The sequence below is a fragment of the Sardina pilchardus genome, chromosome 8, assembly GCF_963854185.1.
Source record: "Sardina pilchardus chromosome 8, fSarPil1.1, whole genome shotgun sequence".
In the NCBI taxonomy this organism is placed as follows: domain Eukaryota; kingdom Metazoa; phylum Chordata; class Actinopteri; order Clupeiformes; family Clupeidae; genus Sardina; species Sardina pilchardus.
The window spans coordinates 3,038,885-3,046,322 of NC_085001.1; positions in this window are offsets into that span (position 1 = coordinate 3,038,885).

A 7,438-nucleotide genomic window follows, 5' to 3' on the forward strand; every position below is an offset into this window, starting at 1 on the left:
TGGCTAAATCAAGGACTGCACTATAAACAATCTCTACTTACATGTGTTGAAAAAGGGATCATCAGTGAGGGGCATTCCCTGGGCAGTGAAAAGGCAAACACCCATGCTGTTACCAATGCCCTCCTGATAACCAATTCGGAGCATGAGATCTTCCACCGTGTTTTGTGCTGGGTCCAAGTCTTAAACAAAACAAAAAAACACAGAATTTAAGGTTTCAGTTAGGTTACTAAAAGTTATAGTCCATTTGTTTTCAATCAAAAGAGACAAACGGGATAACTTAAAGGCACTGTCAGGGATTTGGCAGGAAGTCGCATTTGTTTGTGTCTATATTTATGTTGAAATGTACTAGCAGACACTTTGGTTAAATAAAACATAGACCAAGGACCAAATGAAACATGCAAAAAGTTAAAAGAAAAACAAGAAAAGGTAAAGATACAACTTCTCTGTTTGGCCCCTATGAAAAGAAACTGGTTACTGTATGATTAAGGTTATGGGAGAACACAAACATACCCCTTAATTCTCTGCGCTCAGGACACTTGGGGAATGAATAAAAGAGACTGAACCCGTCCACTGACTTCGTCACTTCCATCTCATGCGTGAGAGGGGCGGCACCTTTTCCGAGTCTTTTAATAGTGTCCAGCATGCTCTTAAACCGGTTCTTCTCCACTTGACTTAAGCCTTGAAAAAAAAAGATAAAATAATAATAATATATATACACTTAAGAACTAAATTATTAATACCCCTGGCAAATGGGTCCAATCACAAACTACGGTAGCTTATCCAAAAGGTGCACCCGGATTGTTGGTCTGATTGGTTGAAGGACTATCCAAAAGAGTCATTTAAACTATGCCCATTGATCACGCCTCTTGCGCAGTAGAAATAAAGTGCAGACTCCCCAGACTACATTATTTTATCTTTTCAACACTTGATTTACCCATGTTGTTCAAGTCTTCATCAGATATATCAAGAATGTCTCTCTCATCCTCCACTCCAATATCAAGGAATGGCTTGTAAAATCTCTCCAGCCTGTGCTTTTCAAGTAGATTGTAGATCTTGTCCATCTGAAAACAAAATGCAATCACCAAAGGCAAAATATAATAAAAAAAAAAACACAATGTCTGATAGATGGCATTTCACATAAAAATCAACAACGTTGTTGCTAACTATTGTTAATTAGACAAGGTGAAATTCTCTACACTGTGGAATGTAGAAAGGGATGAATGGGAATTGAACAATTCATCATCTGTTGATGTCATTGTGCTCCACTGACATACAGTATGTAAGTTTTGTTAAGGATTGGGTTAGGTTAACTTTATGTGTCTGTTAAGGATTGGGTTAGGTTAACTTTATTTGTCTGTTAAGGATTGGGTTAGGTTAACTTTATGTGTCTGTTAAGGATTGGCACAGAGGCAATTCAGACTTGGCAGTCATGTGACCCCCATGGATAACTGGTGGGCAAGAAATGCTGCTGGCAAATGACAGCTTGATACTGCAAGTAGTAAAAAAAAAAAAAAAACATATCTCCATCTCATCCAATCGCACAACAATCTGGGATGCTGTTTTCACCTCAAAACACAAACTTTCGTATAGTACAACTGGCAATGTCCTGGCAAGATGTTTGATGTTTTATTTCATTAACAAGCTAGGTTAGCAAAGACAGTAAACCAGTACACTTAAATCTGGGAATCACTTTAGTGGCGTTTTCACTTTACATGAGCCAGCCAAGTCAATGGGAGAAAGCTGAACGACAAGTCACCTGTTGGATTAAAGCAAAATGCACTCCTCCGGCCCGAGACCCAGGAGATCATGTAGAAAATATACTGAGCTAGAACAGAGGATTTCTGCTTTGGAATCAAAGATTGATGCCCTTTCATCAACGACAGATGAACTAGGAGTGAGTACAGCAACGACTGGAAATGCAGAGAATGTAACCCAGCAGTCTGCCAATAGCATTTAATGCATCAACCTCACAAAGGAGAATGAGAGTCCTGAGCCTTGGCACAGGTAAGGTGCCAGGCCAAAAAGCAAAAAACTGAATACGCGACCTGTACTTACCTCAACACCAGTAAACTCAGATGTTGACTCCAGGCCTCGTATCAGAAATACAGATAGATCAGCAAACTGCTATAGGGCTTGTGGTCCTAAGGGAGACCCAGAGCGCCTTACACTATGGAACAGATTTGAATGCCTCCAGGACGTGAGAGAGGATTTTCCCAGGAAAAAAAACAAAACAGGCAGCGAGCAAACCACAACAATAGAAAGACGGGCACAGACAAGAAGCAGCACTCGGCACCTGTTCATCCCACAACCCTCATTCCAAGCAACTCAGCTGGGAGAATTTCAAATGGGAAAAGGATGATTGTATGTTTTCCCAAATGTTTCAGTGTCTGACACAAAAAACAAACTTACAGAACTGGTGTCAAAATATGCAACTATCAAGCGCATCATTGTGCATGTTGGAGCAAATGACATTTACAAAGAACAGAATTTTATTGACAATTTTAGACTTTTCTAGAATCGCAGAGAATATTTCAGACCAAATAGCACAGAGCTGAGTTGGACTGGGGCCAAGACCTTAACCCAAAACTATCATCTCTCTCTCCTGCACCCAAAACTATCACCTCTCTCTCCTGCACCCAAAACTATCACTTCTCTCTCCTGCACCCAAAACAATCACCTCTCTCCTGCACCCAAAACTATCACTTCTCTCTCCTGCACCCAACATTTTTTCTGCCAACCTTGAGCCGAGCCTCTGATAAGCGCTCAGTAGCCACACAGATGGAACAAACTGAGAACATCAACAACTCGGCTAAATCAAAACACTCTGCACAAGCTGAAAAGGAAATATGCCAAACCCCCCACCCCCCACCCGGTGTAAGAACCTCTGGTGATGATGAGCCCCCTAGCCTCCACTGAAAGGCAGACCAGCATGGCTATGGCTATGGCTATGGTTATTTAGCAGACGCCTTTGTCCAAAGCGACATACAAATAAATAACAATACAAATTAAATTAACAGTGAACAATTACAAACTAGGGAGAATAGTAATATTATCAGTAAAACAATAATTTTAAGCACTAACCTAAGCATGGCAGGCCCAGCCATGTCCACTGGACATGATAAGATGGGTGCTGCTGAAATGACTCATAGTCAATCACTGGCATCAACCTCTGTGAATGAGTATGAGGAAATAGCACCTATCAGAGCTGCTGGGAGGCTATCAGAAAGAAGGGTTCATGTACCAGTGCCCCTCCCCACCTTCGTTGACTCCTTGCCACCACAAAGCCTTAATAATATGGAATACACTACAGGAATACCTGCTGAGAGCGAGCAACAAACCCCCCAGGACCTCAGCAGGCAGATGGAGACTCTGGACCAGTATTCAAACCCGACTTCCTTGATTTCCCATCACCACTCACACCCAATAACCACCCCACCCAATCAAACTGCCCAGGCCAGCCAAACCCACCTGATCTCACATCACCAATGCCCATCTCATCATCCCGCCACCCAGTCAAACTCCCCAGGATCCTCCCCATACCCGTCACCATCCCCACCCAAGCACATGATGTTCCTGGCAGAAATGGGAGAGACTGCTACCAGTAGCCAAGCAGATGTTTAGCAGCCCAAGACCTTCAGCACTGAAGCGCAGTGCACCTCCATGCCCTCCCCCTCAGTGTGCAAAAGGATCTCCTAAGCAGCGGCAACCAGTTCATATTCTTATCTGGCAAATGGGCTACTGATGGCAATTGCAGGGGACAATTATATGATGATAGCATTGTGTGATATAGGAGGGTCCCTGCAATAGATATCAAATCAAATCAAGAAAGTATCAAAATTCACTATTAATATCTTCTTGACTATTGTGACACCCGAACTCATTAGCTAGGCCTAATTATTTATTTCATTGAATAAATAATTGAAATAATGTACGACGCACACCTGACTTCAACTTTGTATGATGCATTAACTACTGATGCATATTGTTTATTTATCCCGCCTACAAGCTTCCCTAGCTTCCTTGGGGGACCCAGTCATTCTACCCCTCTGATTCTGTAACCCTATTGCTTTATTGTAATGTCTGAAAATGCGCTTTATAAATAAATGTGACTTGACTTGACTTGAAGTTGTACTGTGAATGTACAGTAAAACATTTCAGTCAAAACTTCATGTCAGATTTACCTGTAAAAAGAAGAGAAAACGTTCGCACACTTTAAATCCTTCTTTTTAGTTTATTTTCTTTTGACAATCTTTTTAAAGTTTGCAAACTTTTTACTTTTTACGAATCATTTTTGTTCTGCACCTTGACTTTGGAATCTTTTAACTATAACAGATTTAGGTAATATGAGGACTTACCCTTTGCTTCTTCAAATAGCTGCTGGTGTCCTCCACCTTTCGTTTCTTGTCCGACATCTTTGCATCGACAGGCAAGTGAAGTGAGCCAATAAATGGAATGGACGGACGGCATACAGGGAGCTAAATCAATCAAAAAACAGACCTGTCTCAAAGATGTATTTTGGGAGGTGGTACCCAAGTGGGAAATTATTTAACCCTTCTTAAAGGTATCCAATGCAGTTCTTTTCTTTCTTTTCTTTCTTTTTTTTTTGCTACTGGGCTCCCTGTACGGTTATGGCTTATAGGCTTATTTGTATTTTAGCCTACACGAATGTCTAAATAATATACTCCTGGCTTGCACTTCCCATAATGTGGACTTGTCAAAACATGATTAGCATGTTCGCCGTAGCCGTTGTTATGATGATAATCAGAAGGCTAGTTTCGTTTCCCGTTTAGAGTGTCATTTCATCAAATTGTGAACGGCTAGTGGCTACAACTACTGTACAACACGACTCGACATTTATTCCAACAACAACACAACGCAGAGTATGTAGCTAATTGTTAGTAAATAGTAAAAGCACCAAAGCGACTGAGAACTGTTTACCACGTTACACTTACTGTTTTTTTTACTGTAATTTGTTGACAGATCCTGTCATTGCGATACAGAAAGAAAAAGATAGCACTACATACTGTAGTAGAAAAAAGTAGAAACGTGACCATAGGACAATGTACATGCAGTGTACAGTGTACATTCTGAGAAATAGCTAGTATAGATACTTTATTGATCCCCAAGGGGAAATTCAAGATGTATCATCTATAGAAAGACTGTTTGTTCTCAAAAGAGTTTGTTACAGTTTTTCTCAGTCGCTTTGGTACATTGTGGGAAGACTGCACTGTGACTCCTACAGCACTGCATGTGCAGTGCATTGTGGGAAGACTGCACTGTGACTCCTATAGCACTGCATGTGCAGTGCATTGTGGGAAGACTGCACTGTAACTCCTACAGCACTGCATGTGCAGTGCATTGTGGGAAGACTGCACTGTGACTCCTACAGCACTGCATGTGCAGTGCATTGTGGGAAGACGGCACTGTGACTCCTACAGCACTGCATGTGCAGTGCATTGTGGGAAGACGGCACTGTGACTCCTACAGCACTGCATGTGCAGTGCATTGTGGGAAGACGGCACTGTAACTCCTACAGCACTGCATGTGCAGTGCATTGTGGGAAGACTGCACTGTGACTCCTACAGCACTGCATGTGCAGTAGTTTTCCCAAAAGGAGATGGTGGTCACATTTCTACTTTTTTCCCTTTTTTCCTTTGTATTATACAGTTCTGTCTTTTCCTCTCTGTACCGCAATGGCATGGTCTGTCAAAAAATTACAGTACAGCTTTTCTCAGTCGCTTTGGTGTTTTTCTCAGATCAGAATGAAAATTCTCATAATTTTTAGTTCAACCGCCACAGTATTTAGTCATTTGTGCACATCATAGTAGCAATTTCTCCTTCCTCTGAACAAATTGCAAATGCTTTTAGACATTTATCAGTTGCTTTCATGCAATTCTCTGCTGTTTCATAACATTATCATTTGCTTACGTCATGTCAGTTAAAATGAACTCTACTTATGGATGCTGAATAGTCATGCCCAATAAAACTAATAGTCTTCATTTCAATGCTTCAATGTCATTACATACACAACTGTTGAATCAGTCTTCACATTCTGTCAAAATCCTGTAGAATTGCAAATAGCATACAGTAAAAAAGTGAAATGTACGTTTTCAGTGTCTTGTACTGACTTACTCCCCTAACCAATGTGTAACTTTACTTGTTTATGGCTGTACAAGTAGCGAATAGTGCTGTCTTGAGCATTTTCAGGTAGTGTCAGTTCTGACCTTTTTTTGCCTTGAAAACAGAGTTAGTATCATAATGAAAACATATCATTGACAATCATTTGTTCTTTAATGTACTTCCATTGAAACGTATTGATTTTGACTTGACTTGATTTCCTCATTTCTGAGGTGATGAAGTAATATCTAATATTCCCTTTGCATAGGCTTTTGGTATCCAATATAGAAGCAAAATGCAGCAATTATTTTGAAGCTGACTGTACCTATTGTTCAGATTTAGTTTTCTAGAAATATATGCAAATTATTGCATATTTAGGTAAAACTGGTCTCATTTGCATATCTAAACATCACATTTCAGAAAACTTGCAATACAAACAATATTTGCCTTAATGTGAGTAAGCAACTGTGAAAGTTTCAATTTGATATCTATAGTTTAAATTTCTTACCCATTTTACCAGTAGTAAATCCCAATGGCAAAATGCATTGGAAATTGCTACCTTTGACCTTGAAAAAAAGTATGTTCCACTAAATATAAATGGGTAGATTTTTATATGTTAATTAGATATACCTAGGGATCACAAAAAAACTTCGAATGATTACTATTGCAATTAGTTATGGGTCAAACGCTAGATTTACTGGCCTATACACTGACAACATGACTAGCCATTTGACTGTCTCACAATAACACAAGGACTTGCCATTCTGATGCACTGACATGTTCATTGACAGTATTTCGTTTTGAGAGATGAACTAAGGATTTTGAGCATGAAACTGGCTTTTGCATGTAATCCATGGTGTTTTGCTATTTGTAAACTGTTTTGAGAAATGCACTTGTTTTGCAAATCTCAAGGATGATTCGACAAATAGGCCTGTAGGCTACCAAAGCGAAGCGACTGAGAAAAACTGTAAAAGCATAACATAACATAACATAATCAGACGTCGTATTAAAACAGTCATATACTTCTGGCCTAAACTTTATTATTGTGGATTGAGTCGATCTACTCGGTTTCTTTTGTGAGAAAATAAATGGATACCGGTATGTGTCGTTCCTTACCTGATTCTGTTACACCCGGCCACGCATGCATGAGTCGTGCTCGTGTCCTGCAAAGCCTTCGAGGCTTTGGTGTCCTGTGGATGCTCCACGACATAAGTTTCGATTTAAGGGGTGATGTTACATTTGCTGCCGCTAGGGTGCGTCTAGATTTCATTGCGTGATTCTGGAAACACTAGTCCCATTTCAACTCCAGCCCACTAGGTGG